The 20051-nt window shown below is 33.4% G+C and overlaps 1 protein-coding gene across 5 annotated transcripts in view; it reads left to right on the forward strand.

Annotated features, from left to right (window-relative positions):
* RERE (arginine-glutamic acid dipeptide repeats) overlaps window positions 1-20051 on the forward strand; it is a 528280-nt gene that overhangs the window by 91871 nt on the left and 416358 nt on the right. Inside the window, exon 1 of one of the 5 annotated variants that reach the window (XM_074307770.1) lies at window positions 6023-6046. The exons of the other annotated variants lie outside the window; for them this stretch is intronic. The gene's annotated coding sequence lies outside the window, so the exon portion shown is untranslated. Of the gene's footprint in view, window positions 1-6022; window positions 6047-20051 lie in introns of those variants that run through there. 5 annotated transcript variants of the gene reach the window in all.

The following is a 20051-nucleotide window of genomic DNA, read 5'->3' on the forward strand; positions in this document are numbered from 1 at the left end:
TACAAATGAAAACTAATCTTTTCTACAGTAGACCTTCGGTAGACCAGTGGTATTTAGTTTCAGTTATTTCTCATGGTGATTAGCTTTTTGGACTATTTCTGAACAGTTTAGATATTTCTTTAATAGTTAATTCTTTTCTAAGATCAAGCTACTCCAATGGGTATGCTCTAGCTAAAGAATCTCAAGGAAAAGACTACTCAGTTCACCAAAAAAGACCCAATTTAATTTTTCACTTTCTTGTTTTAAAGGAAAAATTGCAGATTATTCCCTTGTCGCTTATAGTTTGGAATGGCATTACACATCTTCTGACTATACTTCTGAGCCCCTTTAGAGGATGGATGAATATACTCTTCAAAGAAAGATTAGAAGGATAATTAGATTTTCAGTAATATATGATAAAACCTTTCTTTGTGAGGTAGAGATCTCTTGTGAGCTATAACTGAAAGCAGCTCAAGAATATAATGAAAAATGGATCTAAAATTTTTAAATGGTCTTCCCCCTTTTTTCTTTTTCTTAGTTCTTATCCCTTTTCTGAAACAAGATAGCTTTGTTTAAGAAGAACCTACTATTACTTAATGCAAGAATTCTGAAGTTAACAAAGCTTGAATGAACAGATCTAGAACCCAGAAACAGAGAGAACAGTTTCTACATAGAGAAATATCAGAACTGTTATCAGACACAAGTTTCAGGGTTAGTATCATGCCATCAAAGTTAAAGGACATGTCTTGACTTTTCTCAAATAGTGAATGTTATAAAGTGGTTTCCTTGGGTTAACTAAGTCGTATTAAGGTATTAGTAAATTGATGCATAATTTAATCCATGCTTGCATTTTGCAACAGAAGTCCATGAGTTCCAAATCCTTTTCTTTTTTTTTTTTTTTTTTTTTTTTTTTTTTTTTTTTTTTTTTTCTGATACAAAATTGGGGTTAAGAGACTTGCCCAGAGTCACACAGCTAGAAAGTATTAAGTGTCTGAGACCAGATTTGAACTCAGGTCCTCCTGACTTCAGGGTTGGTGTTCTATCCGTTGAGCCATCTAGCTGCCCCCAGAATCATTTTTGGTTACTGCTGTAACACACTTCATGGTGGCAAAGGTATCACCATTGGATTCAATTTTGACTTGAAATGTGTTTTCAAAACAGTTAATTCAGAAAATGACAGATCCTTTGTCTGAATCTTTTTCTTGCTTTCTGAAGTTTCAAGAATCTTCTGAAGATTTCTATCCAAATCTGCTTTTGCATGATAATCTCTTTTTACATTTACAATTCCCAGCAAAAATCATTCTTAGTATAATGGCTCAACAAATGATCAAATCATTTTTCTTTCTTTTTCCATTTTCTTCCTTGCATCCCCCCTTTCCCTTCTCTGCCTCTTTGTCCTTTTCTATTTCAAATACTTCATTTTGTATTGACTCAAAATGAATACAAGGGTTTTGAAAGCAAAACTACCTTTTCTAGAGATGCAAAAGCAAAAGTACTATTGCTATTAGAGATATCTTTTAGGACCAGAACATCAAGGTCAGGATTTGGTAAAGGACAAAAGTTAGGTTAGTAAAAGAATTTTTGTTGTTTAGTTGTTTCGGTGCTGCCAAGACTCTTCCTGACCCCATTTTGACTTTTTCTTCGCCAAGATTACTGGTGTGTCATAACATATAAACAATTAAGTTTCAACTAGTCTCCTTGAAGAGACAGAGAAGAACATCAAGTGAAGTGAGGAAGGCAGATTAGAAAAAGGCTTCACCTAGGGAACGGCTTCTCTTCTTGTGCTAATTCATAGTGTTCTTTGCTCTGATTAATTTGTTTGGTACACGTATATTCAAAATTTGACAATCTAAAGGAAGCTCAGGAGTCTTGTATGCATGAAGTTATTTGTGCATTTGGTATGTTTATGAGTACTTTTTTTGGGAGGAGGTAGTGGTGATATATAGTCAGATTCACAGATGGGAGGAGACAGTGAAGATTGGTGAGAGTGGAGGCTCTCAAATTTGAAGCCTTGGAGAACAGAGGAAGCCTGGTGGCAAAAAACTTCCAGGCATCAAATGTGAGACTGCCGGAACTGAGGCATGTTGTGGAAGTCAGAAACATAGCTGAGAGGGGAAAGTTAGTGAAATAGTTCCTGCCTTAAAGGGAGTGAGGAGGAAGGGGGTGGAGAGGCACAGTAAGTAGAAAGACTGTATGAAATAGATTTAACCTGATTTCAGGCGGGAAAGTCCAAACATCTGAGGTAAGGGAATCAGGAAAGGCCTTGTGTGAATCATGGGACCTGAGCTAATTTTTGAACAACTGGGAATTCAAGGCAGGGAGAATGGCCCAGGCATAGGGGCTGCCTGTGTACCAAGGCCACAAATAGGGTGTCAGATTTGGTAATAGCTAGTAGGTCAATTTGCCTGGAGTTTAGAGGATGTAAAAGGGAGTGATTTGAAAAAATCTGGAATGACAAATAGGAGCAAAATTGGAATGCTTTAGATTTTAAGTTAAGAAGTTTGTGTTCTATTCTAGTGGTAGTAGGGAGTCAGTAGTTGCTATCTTCCCTAATAATAGTAGCAGCAGTCGCCATGACTTATATTGATATATAGAAAATGGAAATGATATATGGAAAATGGCTGAATTATGGTATGTGAATATTATGGAACATTATTGTTCTGTAAAAAATGAATACAGGATAACCTCAAGGTTATGTGATGATCAACTATGATGGACTTGGCTCTTTTCAACAATGAGATGATTCTGATACATTGTTGGTGGAATTGTGAATGTATCCAACCATTCTGGAGAGAATTTGGAATTATGCTCAAAAAGTTATCAAATTGTATATACCCTTTGATCCAGCAGTGTTACTACTAGACTTAGATCCCAAAGAGATCTTAAAGAAGGGAAAGGGACCTGTTTGTGCAAAAATGTTTTTGGCAGCTCTTGTAGTGGCTAGAAACTGGAAATTGAATGGATGCCCATCAATTGGAGAATGGCTGAATATGTTATGGAATATTATTGTTCTGTAAGAAATGACCAGCAGGATGATTTCAGAGAGCCCTGGAGAAACTGATATGAACTGATGCTGAGTGAAATGACCAGGACCAGGAGATCATTATATACTTCAACAACATTACTATATGATGATCAATTTTGATGGATGTGGCTCTCTTCAACAATGAGATTAACCAAATCATTTCCATTTGTTCAATAATGAATAGAACCAGCTACATCCAGCGAAAGAACTCTGGGAAATGAGTGTGAACCACAACATAGTATTTCCAATCTCTTTGTTTTTATGCACTTGCATTTTTGATTTCCTTCTCAGGTTATTTTTACCTTATTTCTAAGTCTGATTTTTCTTGTTCAGCAAAATAACTGTATGGATATGTATACATATATTGTATTTAACAATCTACCTGCCAACTAGGGGAGGGAGTGGGGGGAAGGAGGGGAAAAGATGGAACAGAAGGTTTTGCAAGGGTCATTGCTGAAAAATTACTCATGTATATATCTTGTAAATAAAAAGCTATAATCAAAAGAAAACAAAAACCAATGAGGTGATTCAGGCCAATTCCAATAGTCTTGTTGTGAAGAGGGCCATCTGCACCCAGAGAGAAGACTGGGGAACTGAGTGTGGATCACAACATAATATTTTCACTTTTTTTTGGTGGTTGTTTGCCTGCCTTTTAATATTTTTCTCATTTTGTCCCTTTTTAATCTATTTTTTTTTCTGCATCATGATAATTGTGGAACTGTATATAAAAGAATTGCACATGTTTAACATATGTTGGATTACTTGCCCTGGGGGCAAGAGTGAAGGGAAGAGAGGGAGAAAAAAAAATTTGGAAAGCAAAGTTTTACAAGAATAAATGTTGAAAATTATGCATGTGTTTTGAAAATAAAAAGCTTTGGAAAGTGCAACAAAAGGGGGGAAAAAAACTTTATCCTTTAATGTTGAGAATAAGAGGATATGACTTATACAAATAGTTTGCAAAAAAGAAATCCAAACATTGTGCTTTGGAAAATCGAATGTGGGAGAAATCTCTGAGTTGGAAACAAAGCTGCAATAATTCTGGGGTCTAGGGCAATGTATTAATGTACCCAAGGCAAGCAGAATAAGAAAAGAAATCCATAGGTTCAGTTTAAATTGTGAGAGAAACCTCAGAATACAAGACACTCTGAGGGAAAGAACTTGAGGATACTCAAGTGACTTAGCAGAGTGTCTTACCACCGGTGGAGTAAGCAGAGCAGGCTTATATCATCTTTTATCAAAGCTAATTATCCTTGTTAACTAGACGCTAAGATCAGTGGCTTCTCCTTATTTCTGCTTGCAGATGTTTTCAGCACCTTTTTAGTTTGAGTGCCATAAGGCAAATCTCTGTTCAACTTACCCTGTTATAGCTTTGATTATGGTACAAGACTCTTTTTGCTCTTAGATTAGGAAGTATATCAAAAGTTACACTCATGATCAGAATTAAGCAGATAAAAAACTCCACTTACTTGAAATGACTACCTATTAAACCTCTCAAGGAATTGAAATAATCTTTTGTGTCTGCCCAAGTGAAATATTCCTATGGCAAGTGTTTTTGGAGTAGAATGCTGTAACTTGGATATTCCTTTCCTAAGATATACTACTTTTTGATTAGTGAAGCAATGTAGACTTCTCGTTCCGCCCCTTCAAGTCATGTTTGACAGAAATAGCTTTCTTTCTTGACAGAGAAAATATGGAAAGATGGATATGTTTCTCTAGTATGTGTCTAGATATTGTATTTATAACAGATCTGCTACATAATATGTCAAATATAGAAAGCCATATTTCTTTGTATGCAGAGCAAAGATACATTATTACCAGGAAGGTCTATTATGCTGTATCTAGGGTGCTGGCCTGAGAGTGAGGATAAGCTGGGTGCAAGTCCACACATAATGATTAGTCACTTAACATCTTAGTGTCCTGGACCATTCTCTGAAACTGGTAAATTATGATCTTTACTGTTTACCTTGGAAGAGGAAATTTCTTCTGAAAGATTCCAGTAAAATCACATTAAAAATATAAATTGTAAAAGTGAACCTCAAGCATTCCCCCCCCACCCCCGTTTTCTCATTAGGAATATAAGAGAAGATGAGTGTTTTGTGGTAACCAGAAGTAATAGTGACTAAGGTTCGTATTGTAGCGCTATTTTGCTCCCTGATTAAAAGTAAGGGGAAAGAGCAGAATTGTTGAAGGGTAAGAAATTGGATGACTGTAGCAGAGGTAACTTTTGGAGCAAGAGTGGCCAAGTTGATTTACCCAGCTGTATAGACTGGCAGAATGTTGAGAGCTTCTTCCAGATTTCCATCCCATATTTCCTCTGAATTAATTGCAAATTTGTTACATTTGTTGCATTTATTAATATTTTTTGAAATTCTGGAAATCTGATGGAGGTATTCAGAAAGTTTCTCCTTTTCCAAATTCTTATGTTTCTAATTATTTTTTATTTTTCATTTTTATCTGCCTTTTGGGAAATTATCTGCAACCTCTTAGCAAGCATGAATAATTGGTAGGTTGTAGTCTTCTATATCTAATTATAATCAATTAAAAAAAAAATCTGCAACTAATAATGGAAGAAGCCTTGGTTTGGGGAACAGTAAAAGAAAACTCTAGAGAGCACTATAATTCAGCATGTGTAGATAGTCTGTGAAGCTTATATTTCACTTTGGAGAATCAATAAAACATTTATATTCTTTTGCTACCACAAGATATTCCAGTTTGGTGTAAAATTGAGTTTTGGACAGAAATGCTCTAGCTTGATTTGGAAAGTCAAACAAAGTTGTTCTAGTTGATATTTCTTAATTTTTTGGTCCTAGGAAATTCCTGTGCAAGGTTTAAACATTTTGAGATAATTGACATCCATGAGTTTTCTTATTGAGTTAATTAAATTGTTGAGTTTGTTTTTTAATCATGTGTGGAATTTTTTGATAAGGAAAAGATTAATTTTATATTTTCTGATTATCATCATTATTATTATTTGCCTAGGAAGCAATATAAATGGCAGAAAATTAAATACTTTCATGTGGGAATGGATTAACTACATAAAAGGTGAGTGAATGTCTGTGACTGTACTAAACTTTTCAAAATAACTATTCAAATATATTTCATTCACCAAAACTCATAACACATTTTGCCAAACTTTTTTCCCCCTTACTTTTTAAAGCATGTTTATATGCAGGAAAATCTAATCCATATGTTTCTAACTCATGTACAGATAAGTCATCAAAATGTAGTTTGGAAAGTACTGTTTAATGTCTTCAGTTTGGGGGAATTTTAATATCTTTATTTCCCTATATTTTAGAAAAAAGAAAACTACCCTGAATCTTTTAAAGTTTTGGAGTTCAGGTAAAAATGCATAATTGTAAATTCATAGTATTCTCCTTTTCTGGTGGTCATTATCAAGTGAGACAGAGTATAATTAATAGCTTAAGCAGTAGGTAGAGGAATTCAGATTCTAAGTTTATTTCTGAATATGACACTTTTTGAATAACTTCAGACTTCACTCTTTGAAGGCCCTCAGTTTTCTTATAAGATAATTTCTTTCTAATATGTAAAGGTTTTGCTAGGGTAATCATTTGTTAGAACAAATTGAAACCCTCATACAAAATTGCAAATAATTAGAGTTATTGTTGAAAAAAGTACTTTACATTATAGAAATTACTCCAGTTCTGGTGTTTGTATTGGTTTAAAAGTGACCAGGCATTTATCCCAGTAACATTTTATGTCTTTTTGTTTTACTCTAGTGATGTGATTATTTTACTTAGATTTCATCTTATATTTGTCAAAACAAAACAAAACAAAACAAAAAATGATCTTGCCAAGGTTATATTTTATTTGGTGAAAGAGAGAGCCAAATTTCTTATGATGCTAAGTTAATCTGTTATTTATGGCACTTGCATCCAAACAGGTCAGTGAGGGAGTTGTTAAGTTGAAAAGTACTTGACTGTGGAAGGTTGGTTTTCATCTTTCTGCCAGCACTGCCTATTTATGTAAGCTTGATAGAAACTCAATGGAGTTTAGTTTTTTCCCCATGTAGTAATTACTTATATAAGAACAAAGAGATGCTATTAAATGCTTAGGAACCTAAAAAAAATAAAAGTCTTATACCATTTAAAATGTATAATACGGATTCCTAAGTTTTCGGTCTTGAAAGGACCTCTTCATTTTATAGAAGAGGGAATTGAGGTTGAGAGAAAAGAGGTCTTTCTCAAGGAAGTGGTAATAAGTTAGTGACACTCATTTTCCAGTTAAATTTATGTTGTTTAGCATCTTAACATTAATAATTATCTCGTGTCTTCCTCATTAGTTCTAATAAAGTATTTCAGAGAATAATTATTAGAACATTTTTTCTTTTTGAGTTTCAGTTGACATTTAAATACCACTGTAGCCAGATATTTGTCACTATCTTATTTTTAAGCAACTGTTGGTATAAATTAGAGTAAGGCCTGAATTTTAGTCATTTAACAGTTCCTTTTCCCCCATTTTCTTGAGTTGTTTTGTGATTATGGGTGACTTTGACACTGTACTTTAATGCACTCTCTAAATTTCTAACTGATAGTAACTCCTTTGTTTTTGTTTAAGAAGAGAGTCAAATTTCTCAAAGATTAGTTATAATGAATTCTTTTATTAGTCCAGATAAACCTCTTAATGTGTGTGCATATGAGATTTTGCTGTTTCATGTAGTTTGTTATTTTTTTTTTTTAGGCTTTTAAAACACTAAGCATAGGTAATAGTTATGTCATTTTGAATTGAAAGTTTAGATTGCAGAGGGATGATATGCATAACATGTCTAATAAGAGTCAAGAATTTGTCCTATAGTTCCAAATTTAACCATTAGAATAAAGATTTCAAACACCCAGGCCACTAGTTGTGTGTAAAACTCTAGTGCCCTAACCATATTAAAATGTATTTGGAAGATAGTTAATAAAATTAATACAACTACAATACTACATAGGTAATGCTAATTTCTAGTTTCCTTGGTTAATATACTGCCAGCTAGGATAATTTCTATTTGAATTTGATACTACTGCATGATGGATTGTGCCATTTTTTTCATAACTTTTTTTTTTCCTTCTTATATTGCTGTACCTTATTTCTTGCAAATTATCTTAACTCACTTAGCAAATATTTAGTAAACACCCAAAAGTAAGCACTGTGCTAAGTCTAAGAATGGCAGAAAGTTGAGCTAAGACAATTCTTTACCCTAGTAGGGAAAAGGATACTTAATATATGTAGCTATAAGGTACAGTAGTAATAAAAAACCTTAGACAGTTATAAAACAAAGTGCTATCTGGAGCTGCAGATCCTGATCAAAATGGTTATGTAATTAGCCAGAAAAAACTTCCCAAAGGAAGTTCTGCTATAAAGGATGAATTGGAATTCTAACAGGTAAGGGGATTGAGAAAATATCAGGGAAAGGAACTAACAAGTGTAAGAATGAAGGTCATATTCATGGGCCAGAACATTGCCTAATTTGACTGAATCATAGATTGTGTAGATGAGTAAAATCAGAATCAATTTGTACAAAAGTCCTTAGGGTCAGGAACCTGACAAGTTATTCATTCAGTGTCTTCTTGAAGATATTCAAAGAGGAGAAACTTGATATGTCCTTCTTCCTTGTCTACCTCCTTTTCCTCCTTTCCTGCTCAGTTTATCTATTTAGTTCCCCTCCAGAAGGAAAGAAATAGTTAATCTAGTGTGATTTAGTTTTCTAAATCAATGGTAGCTAGCTCTTTGTCAATTACTCCTTCCTTTTCTTAATGGTCAGTAACCATCTCTTTAATAACATATCTTCATATTTTCTAGGAATTGAAGTAAGGTTTATCTGACCATTTCAGACTCTGTTCTCTAAAGAAATGAAACTAGAGCAGTTTCCCACTACGAGACTTGTATATAATATCTTTCTACTCCATTCTTTCATGTAACACGAGCAATGACGCAGTCATCACATTGGCCAGTTATTTCAGTACCTGAGGTATTCATCTTCTTCAGGGTGCTGTCTTTCTCCTTTTTTTAGTATCAAAACTTTCTTCTGTTAACCATTTTTTGATTTTTTTTTTCCTTTCCAGTGCAAGGGAAAGTGCTTTCTCTTAGCAGAGAAAGCAGAAGCAAAGCAACAACTGAGAAACTCCACCTTCTCTATATTTTATACTAGAAGTAGTAGGAAACCCCTGAAAATTTTGGAGTATTGGAATGACATGCTTAGACCTGGGTTGCAGGGAAATCATTTTGGCAGCTAGGTGCTGAGGATGAATATAAATAGGGAGAGACTGAAGCAGGGAGACCAATTAGGAAGCTGCTGAATTAGTTCAAGTAGAAGATAATGAGGACCTGAACTAGGGTAATAGCTTTGTGCGTGATGACTAGGGGACAGATGGGAGAGGTGTGGTAAAGAATTGATTGGACTTATCATATGACTAAATGTGGGCGTGGGGATATGTGAGGAAGAGAGAGGAGTTGAGGAGTGAAATTGTACACCTACTTGATGGAAAGGAGAGTAGAACAAGTTTTTAAGGAACAAGCACCATTGGGCTAATCATTTATTATAGCCTTTAAAACACCTGAGGTTCATTTATCATATGTCCCCTCTTAAGACGTCTCATTTTCAAATTTTATATCTCTAGTACTTTTATTTGGTTCTCTTATTCCAATATGTAGATACTCTTTAGTGTCTTCATTGCCACCTTCTTGATAATGTGCAGAGTTATGTCTTAAGAGGATAATTGGTAATAAGTGTCTGAAACTGAAATAGAAGTTAGGAATTTGAAAATTATCTTCATAGTAATAGTTGTATGTAGTAAATGAGATTTTTGAAGAAGAGGACTTTTTAATCTTTCCTGTGTCATGGATTTCTTTGGCAGTTTGGGAAAATCTTTGGATCCCTTTTCAAAATGTTAAAAAAAAATTTTTTTTTTGAAACAAATGTTAAATGTTGGCAATATGACTGAATGAAAATAATTTTTTCCTATTCTAGTTCATGGACCTCAAGGTTAAAAACCCCTGGGGTGGCAAGAAATAGGGAAAGGGGCAAGGATGTGCCATTGGGAAATGCTCATTATTAAGTGGTAAAGAAGAGAATGAGGAGGAAGAGGAGACAGAAGAATTGATTAGATAAATAGGAAACTCCAGACAGTATTTTGTCTTTGGACAAATTCATGGTAGTTTTAATATTGAAATTATCAGTGGATGCTAAGAACTTATCTGTAGACTGTAAGCTTATGTGGGGGACGATTTTATATTTATTTTTCTTGTATCCTCTATAGTATCCAGCTTAATGTCATGCATATAAAAATGCTCATTAAATTACTGGTTGCATAAAGACTTCTTCTGTTTGTAACTTCTGTATGCCCACACATATGCATAAAACATGTAAACTGAATAAAAATAATGTTAATTTAAAAGAGATTCTGGAGAAAATTATTTTTTTCTGACAAAAGGTTACAACTTGTCTACCTTAGCTAGATATTATATGTGGGAAATTGCCTAGGGCACAGATAAAAATCTTTGATTTATGGCACAATTTGGTTGAAGGCTATAATGTGAGTACTATATAGATTTGTTTGCTATAAAGGTTTCATTTAATGGCTAAAGCTGCCTACCAGGCTATTTTAGCTTTTGATTCTTATTTTGTTGTACATTGTCACAGCCTAATGATTTGTGAAATGTAATGATGGTAATTCAGAGCTGGAAGGTAGGTTGTCTCTTAATTTGGAACCTTAGCATCACAGCTTTTTATCTGAAACATTGATGAGCTAAACTGTCTGCTGTTAAGATTATCTTCTTCCTTCTCTCTGCTTAAAGTTTAAAATATAGGTGGCCCATTTTTAGCTTTTGTTGGCAGTGAAAAATGCTCTGGCCACTCGAGTGGAACATTTTGTACCTGACATATTTTTCTTAAATACTGTGAGTAATTGTTTAAAAGGATGTTCTTTCTGGTTACAGTAAAAATCATTGAACATAATCTTTGTCTGAATTAATAGGAATCAATCTCAGATGTAAAAATGTTTTAATCAACATTGAACCCTCTTTGAAGCTATTATGAAGTAGAATTAGGCAAGAAAAAAAAATAATTGGACTATTCCAAAGTTCATTTAATTTATTTTTAACTTTCCCTTAGTTTTTCTGATCCAAAGTTCTTTTAGCAGAAAAATCTATCATTTTAGATAGTCATAGCTATAGTTACTAAATCTGTTTATAAGAGGGGCCCTTTCAAATATTGAAAGGATTGAGTATACTTCAAATTTGATATTTTATTCAGGTAGGTTTGTTAAATTTTCTGTATCTTGCTCCAGGTTTCCCCTCAATCTTCTAATTGTTAATTGGTTAATATGATATTTATGAAAATGATAGGCCATCAATAAATTATGGTTGTTTTACTCAAAAGGGTTGGGTTCTAATGGAAATTGTAAAACTAAATGCTGACAGTTATCTTTTACTCAGAATTACCAAGTGGACCATATTATAATGTCATGCATTTATGAATTGAATAAATTTGGACATATCTTTTAAAAAAATAGAGTTGATGACTGAAAAGCAGGAAGTATATTAACTGATTAAATGAATAGTTATCTAGAAACTTTATTTGACCTTGAATGTGCAATTTAATAGAAAGAAAAGACACCTTATGTAGCTAAAATTATTATGCAGCTTACTTTTATATTCAGAATACATAAGACTACCTTAATGGATAGATTTATAGCTACAATGAATATAGTCATTTAGTCTTATCCTCTCAATTTGGAGATGAGTAAAATGAATTCCAAAATCATACAGAGAGTGTCAGAAATAAGATATATACAGACTTGAAGATAAGGATAGGGTTTCTTTTCACTACTTTTTCCACCCACTCCTCTCTCCTCCCCCCTTGATTAATTGAATCAATTAAATAAGTCAAAAAACAATGCAGTGATGCTTTCCTTTCATCAGATGATACTCCATATTCTCTCAAGGAATTTTCATTGGCTATTCCTGTACCTGGATCTCTTTCCCTCCTCAACTCTAGACTTTTCTAGCTTCCTTCAAGTCCTTCCAGAAATCCCACATTCATCACTAAGCCTTTCCCATTTCTTTTTAATCTTAGTTCTTCTCAATCATAATATCTACAACTGAGCATATTCATATATCTTATTTTACATTTAATTTGCCCTATTAAATTGTAAAGTTCCTAGAATGGGGATTGTCTTTCTTTCCCCATATACTTATTACAGTTTGATATAAGTGTGCCACACTATTATACACTCCATGGATGTTGGAAAGAATAAACCATATTTTTAAAACATATCTTACTGTCTTTTACTATGTTATCTGAGAGTAATAGTAGGAGCCCTCTGGAGACCCAACTTACCAATTTGAAAAGGAGTTTCTTCTCTTTCTGTAATTTTTTTTCTGAAAATCTGGGATATTTTTTAATTTCTTGAAATATAGCTCTGAAAAAAATCGACTTTTTAAAAAAGCCCATGGGGTTTCAAATGGAACTTCTTAGCTAAGTCTCCCAATTCCCAATATTAGTCAATTTAATAATTTTACTCAAAATACTGCAAAACAAAACAAGCTCCCAACAAAAAACTACATACAGATTTCTATAATGTCCCATTGTGGATCTTTCTCAGTTTTACAAGTAAACTCTACTAAATGCATCCAGTACATTTTTTTAATTGCATGAGATTCCCATTTTGTCAATTTATAAATTAAAATGGTGCAAATAGCAAGTTTGCTCAAGAGAACTGTTTCACTACTAAAAAGTTACATGGAGTCATGTCCCAAAATTCATAATCTGCCTTGGAGCACCTCCAGATGCATATTTGGCATAAAGAGTTTCTGTGCCTGTGTATAAAAGCATTCTTTGCTTGAAAGATATAACTATGGCAAGTCTTATTGTAGAGATACAATATACCTTTCCTACTTGTCATCGCATATGATAGATACAAGTGGTGATTGATAACTATTAGCAGTTTAGCCATTTCATTAAAAACCAACAAGATGGATGGTTTTATCACAACAGACTGTGATGTATCTAATGAAAATTTATCTCCCTGAAAAGACGAGAGTTAGAAAGGCAAAATATCAATAGTTCAAGGTTATTCCATCTCCTTTAATGTAAAAATACCATCCAAAGAAGTGCTGACTGCTACCTACTTCACTCTTCTTTAGCTCCCCCCACCCTTAGGATACATTTGGTTAGAAGGGTTTCCTCTAGAAAAAGATAAAAATGAATGGGGTTCCTGGGAAAGCAGGTTGACATGTCTCTTTCAGAAATATTGGCAGTCCTTTTTGTACTGGCAAGGAACTGGAAACTGAGTGGATGCCCGTTGATTGGAGAATGTCTGAATAAATTACAATACAATAGTATTGTTCTATAAGAAACCATTTACAGGATGATTTGAAAAAGGGCTGGAGAGACTTAGATGAACTGATGCTGAGTGAAGTGAGTAGAACCAAGAGAACATTGTACACAATAGCAAGAAGATTATGTGATGGTCAACTGCAATGGACTTGACTCTTCAATAAGGAAGGTAATTCAAGGCAATTCCAATAGATTTGTGATGGAGAGAGCCATCCACATTCAGAGAGAGGACTGGGGAAACTGAGAGTGGATCATAACATAGCATTTTTACTCTTTCCCCTGAATTTGAGTCTGTCTGGTACATGAGAGGACCAGTGGAAATAACGATTCCTAACCATACCACTCTACAATTCAAATGATGATGTGTCTTGTCACTCTTTAAGTCTCCTCTTTGCTTGAATCTACAGTTTAGAGTGTGATATAAGTTGTGATCTCAGACATTGTTTAGCTAAGCCTTTAAACCCTAATCTAGCTCAAACTTATTTCATTCAGATGGCCTAGAATGAATGTAGATTGCAATTGTCTTCTGTTCTAGTCAGAAACTCGAGTTTTCCCCTCCCAGATTGATATCTCTTGTGATGGTAAATTGGTTTTATTCTTTTGGTTCTATTCTTATCTAGTTCTTCATCAATGAATAGGCAAGGCCTCGGACCTGAGAAAGGCCAGTGTATCACCAGTATTTTGACCTTGGTGTTTGCACTTAAGAGCTGATGGCTTTGCTCAATTCTGCCTCACTCACACTAATCTCTTGCACATGAAAACATCACAAATGTCTTTGTCCTTCTTTGAAAATGGTGGACCAACAGCAGTACAACCTGGCATGTAGTAAATGTTAATAAATTTTTGATTTGACATAATTTATAGTACGGGCCTCCTCCCCAATTCCCATCCCATCATAGCCATGTATGAAAACTTTTATGACTCTACTGATCTTAAATTGATCACTTCACACTTGTGTTATATATTAGAATTGATTGAATTTCTAACATCTTTTTAAGTTGTTTTATATTCTTTATGATCTTGTCATTACAAAAATTATTCTGCTCAACTCAATATGCATCTTCCCAGTCTCCTCTGAAATTCTCCATTTCATTGTTTATTATCTAATTATATTTGTCTTATTACCTAATTACATTTATCTAGCTCATCTCAACTGTTCAGTTTCCATTTTTTGCCTAGCTGCTATCTTATTTTTGTAATCATTGCAATAATTTTTCTCATTTATTTATTTTTTGGTGTTTAGGCCTTGTGGTTGCTATAGCCCCTTTTTGTTTTGGGGAAATTGTAGATGAATATTCTACTTTTATAGTTTTGAGGAAATAAATTATTAAATTATATGATACCATTTCTTTAGTTGTTGTTTTTACATAATATGTTTAGATTTAATAGAGAAGATTAATTACAATAATGGAATATAAGGCTTATTTCACATTACTAATTTTTATTTAGGTTTTTGTGTGTGAGCATTTTGTAATTTGGATGTTACTCCATGGTTTTACTAAAGTTAATTTACTTAATAAGAAAACTGTTCAGGAGTTATTGAAAATATGACTTTTTTTAGGAAAAAAAAATATGACTAAGGGAAGATAATGGGCACTTCCTAAATGTAAATCCCCAAAAGTTTCATCTACTCTCTTAAGATTATAAATCCTAAAACAGGAAGAGACTTCAGATGTCATCTAATTCAACTTTCCATTTTACAGTGAGGAAACAGGTTTCCAAAATGGTTGTGACTTTGTCCAAAGACATGCAGGTAATACATATCAGGCTTGGGGTTTGAGTCCAACTTGTGCTTCTATTCATTGATTGAGCTTCTATGCTTTCTACTATAATTTACTGCCTCTGTTTAGAAGAATGCTTGTTCATGTATTTAAGTAATGAAAGAAAAGTTAAGTTTATTTTTATTATTCTCTATTAAGAAACATATTATGTTAAAGCATAGAACTAAAAATTAGATACCTTTGTTCATGTCTCAGATGAGCAGTTGTGTTCAGTGAAGAAGCACTTACAAGTGGTTACAGAAAGCAGTCTTCAGTGATACCTGTGGTCAGTAGTAGGGGTTACAAAGGCAGACCAAAACTGTCCTTGCTCTTAGGGAGCTCATAATGGGGGAGACAATAAACAAATGAGTTCTACATACACTGTTGATAATTAATAGAGGAGAGGCACTAGAATTAAGACGCTTCTTGAATAAGATGACATTTTAGTTGGGACTTGAAGTAAGCCAGGAAGCACTTATGAGAACAGCCAGAGAAAATGCCTGGAGCTGAAAGATGAAACTCTGAGATCTATGTCACTGGGAAGAACAGTTGGAGGATGGATTGGACAATGGTGTGTGAAGAAGATTCGGGAAGGAGGAGTATAATTAGATTGGAAAGAGGTACAGAAAGGCTTAAGCTATAAAGCCCTTTCTGCACCAAAAGATTTTTTTTATTTAGTCCTGGCAGAGCTAGAGAGCCACTAGTATTTATTGTGTATGGTAGGAAGAGGGTTCACATGATTGGATCTGCATTGTGGAACAATCCCTTTGGTGATTGACTCTCATATATTTGGTGATTGAATATGAGATGAATTGGAATGGAAAGAGACTGTTACAGGCATAGACCGCTAGGGGGTCACAGCACTGAGTTGGGAATCTGGAAGGTCTCTAATTGGGTCATATTAACACTTACTGAATAATATATTTGAAAAATCTTTAATTAGGATGAGTTATTACAAGTAGAAAGGAGGTCAAATATCATTAAAAAGTATATATTCTTATTTTTTGTTACAGTTTTTCAATACAAAACAAGAACAGAAATAAACATTTTCATGTATACTACAGGACATACAAGAGGATGCAACATAAAATGATACATTTTTATTTAAAGAAAACTTTTTTTAGGGTTTCTGGGCAAGCAGTTGAGATTAAGTAATTTACCCAAGGTCACACAAATAGGAAGTGTTACAGATTTGAAGTCAGATAAGAAAACTTACACAATATAAACTACAAATTATTTTCAAAGCTACCCACTTATTCATTACATTCTTTTAGATTTTCTTTTGTTCTCTGCTGTTCCCTTGTTACTTTTTTTTTTCTCTCTCTTTCTCCCTCAAGATCAATACTTATATACATAATACATATACATAATATATATACATAACATATATACATAATACATTAAATTTGTTATTTCCATCTCTGGATGTGGATACTAATTTCTTCATAGGTTCATATTTTTCTAAGTCATCCAGCTCATTTCTTATGTCACAGAAGTATTCCAACATAATAATATTCTGGTTTTTTTTTTTTTTTTTTTTTTTTTTTTCCTGAGGCTGGGGTTAACTGACTTGCCCAGGGTCACATAGCTAGGAAGTGTTAAGTGTCTGAGAGCAGATTTGAACTCGGGTCCTCCTGAATTCAGGGCTGGTGCTCTATCCACTGTAACACAGAGCTGCCTCCATAATCATATTCTAATCTGAAAGATTGTCTATGAAAGTTTTTTCCATAATTTTCTGCTTCTAATCTTAGCTACATAGGTTTTATTTATACAAGAAAATTTTAATTTAAATGATCATTTTAAATTTCAATAATGCTCCTTTTAAAATCTGATACTGCTGAATCTCCTTCCTTTACATTTCACTTTCCTTTTTTTCTTTGAAATTGTTGATCATTTGTTCTTCCAAATGAATTTACTATTTTTTCTAACTCAATAGAATGATTTTTTAGTAATTTAATTGGGATGGTATTGAATAAATAGGTAAAATTGTTATTTTTTAAAATTATGTTGATTTTACCTGTACATGAAGAATAAATATTGCTCCATTTATTTAGACCTGAATTTTTACAAAAAGTATTTTATGTTTATGGTCGTGTAGTTCTAGTGTATGTTTTGGCAGGTATAATCTCAGGTATTTTATACTCTCCAGTTATTTTAAATGGTCTAAAACAATAGTAAATGTTAATATAATACAGTATAGATTTCCTATTTTCTCTTTTAATTAAACTATTTTAGCTTTAATTTTGTCTGAGATAATGATTACTTTTTTTTTTTTTTTTTTTTTTTTTTTTTTAAACACAACAAATTCTTCTCCAGCCCTTATTTATCTCTGTGGGTGTGGCTCATTTTAAATTTTCTTTCCTGAGAGCAATGTGTTTATGAATTCAGATTTTTAATCCATTCTTTTTAGAAGACTAAATGCATGCAGGAGTATGCTTGTGTGAGCACACACATACACCCCTTCCCTCTTTAAACTATTTCCTGTGAGAATAAGATTCCATTGCTATTTACTCTCCTTCCCCCAACCTGTTTTCTTATCAGTTCTAACTTTTATGCCTCATTTGTTCGAGATAATTACTGCTTTTTAATTTCTCCCTGCAAAGTTTTCTCTTTTGGAATCACCCCATCATACACAACTCACCCCAAATCTTTCCAAGCCTTTCTTTTGAACTACTCAAATAATGATGATAATCAAAAATTCCACTTATAGCATTTTTACACGTAAGAAATAAATAGTTTGACTTTAAGTCCTTTATAATTGCTCTTTAATGCTTACCTTGTATATTTTCTGGCCATTATAAAGATATTAAAGTTTACTAAGGGAACCAAGAGTTATGGGTAGAGCTATACTTCAAGTGAATGGTAGAATTAAAACTGCTTATGAGCTCTTCTTTTCTCTGATACTACCATTATCCTCTTGTGGTTCTAGACTATTTATTGTACAATATACTTGTGAGTCTTCCTGCCTTCAATATTTCTTTATTACTCTCCATACTCTAAAGTGATCTTTGTGTAGCATAGATCTGACCATGTCACACACCAACTTCTTCTGTTCCCACTAAGTAAAAACAGCAATGTTTCTATTAGCCTTTTGTAGCCATACAATCTGATCCTTTCTACCTTTTCAATCTTCTCTTTTACAACTTCCTAACCCTTTCTGCACAATACACTCTTTTTTCTTGTTTTCACAGTTGCCTTTCTAGAGGAGAGAGGATCTCCTTCCTCATGTCTTTCCTTCTTCTTGGCCCAAAACTCAGCTCATCTTCCAACTTCTGCAAGATAACTTTCCTTAAAAGTCATCACTTTTGTTTTATGTTGGCTCTTCGAGATTAATTTCCATTGATCCTACTTATATAAGTCCAATGCATAGTTGTTTGCATATTGTCATAACCTTTGAGGATAGGGATCATGTTTTTTACTTTCTTTGTATTCCCAATACTTACCTCTGTGCATGGAACACAATAAATTCTTATTAATTACTTATGAATTGACTGACCTTGACCTTGGAAAATCTCAGTGCTATAAGTGGAATTCTTAATCAATTTGTAGGCCTGGTAATGGGGGTGTACTTTAAATACTCTGTTCATCCTGGGTAGTGTTAATTCCATTTTTTTTCCCCTTTGAATAGTGTGTATTCTTTTTTCCCTCATCCCCAAGAACAACATGCAGAGAGGATTTAACAAAACTACTGCAGGTAAAACAGATGTCACTTGCTTGAAATTGCTTGCAGTTATGGTCTGCAATGTTAACCACTCTTACCAACTGTGTTTACTCTTGAAACTGGAAGTACAGACTTTGATTATAGTTTAGCCAGGATATCTTGTACTGTTCCCTTGTAAATGGATTATTTTTAGTTTAACTTTATGCTATCTCCCACTAACTTTAAGCAATCTCCCACTACTTTTCTCTTCAATCACTACTTGCAATACAAGTCAGCCTTCCTATGGAAGCTAAACACAACATAATGTAATTGGCACAATACTTATATTTCTTTGAGAATTATTCAACACTGTGTGTCCCTCCCCAGTTTTATTTCAAAAAACATTATCCATTTCATTTTCTGTTGGATGTGTGAGAGAGTATCTTTTTCCTTTTAAAAGTTTCTCTCCTTTGTGGTCTTTATAAAATGATGTTAAATTTGATTAAAATGTAAGATAAAACCATACTCTTAGGTGCTGTATTAATTGTTTTGCCATTGCTTAATGATACATTTTTCTTTGAGTCATTGAATACTGTCAAAGTTTTACTTTTAAAATGTGTTTTCAACATTTTAACTTGCTGCATTTGGCATATTTTATTGTTGCAAACCAGAAGGAGCAGATTTTGTTTCATAAAGAAGCTTCTTGCCAAGCTTTAATTTAGATCTTCTTAGATTATTAATGAAGTTGTGAAGAACACATAACCACTTTTTATTGATAAAACATAGGCAGTAAAATTCAACAGTTCATCAAGATTCTAATCAAAAACTAGGGGTTGTGTTCAGATAACTCAAAATACAACTATTACACAATCTTAAGGATTGCCTTGTAGTTTTGCTTAAAAGTACTTCGAAACATCTGTTAGAAATTTTCCCTCCAACCTGGTTTTTGAGACTGTTTTTAGTACCATGTGAATTATTAATCTGATAAAATATTGCAAGTAGTTAAAAATATCTTAAGAAATTCTTTGAAGGCAGATAAAATATTTATACCTTTCCTTTATGACATTTATCTCATAATAGATGATACTTCCAGCAGTGATATGTTTATCATTTATCTAGAGAAAGAAATCATAGTGATTAGGACCTGCCATCACATCACTGATTCTGGCTTATGTGTGACTGCTTTTGTGTTTTCCCCCTCTCTTTTTGACATGACAGATTTGACTATTCAGATTTAGTGATTATATTTCATTGCAGACTCTTTGAAGGATTCTGCCAGCAGGTGGCGACATTTAGCTCAAATATCTATAG

This window comes from Sminthopsis crassicaudata, chromosome 3, assembly GCF_048593235.1.
Source record: "Sminthopsis crassicaudata isolate SCR6 chromosome 3, ASM4859323v1, whole genome shotgun sequence".
Taxonomy (NCBI): Eukaryota; Metazoa; Chordata; class Mammalia; order Dasyuromorphia; family Dasyuridae; genus Sminthopsis; species Sminthopsis crassicaudata.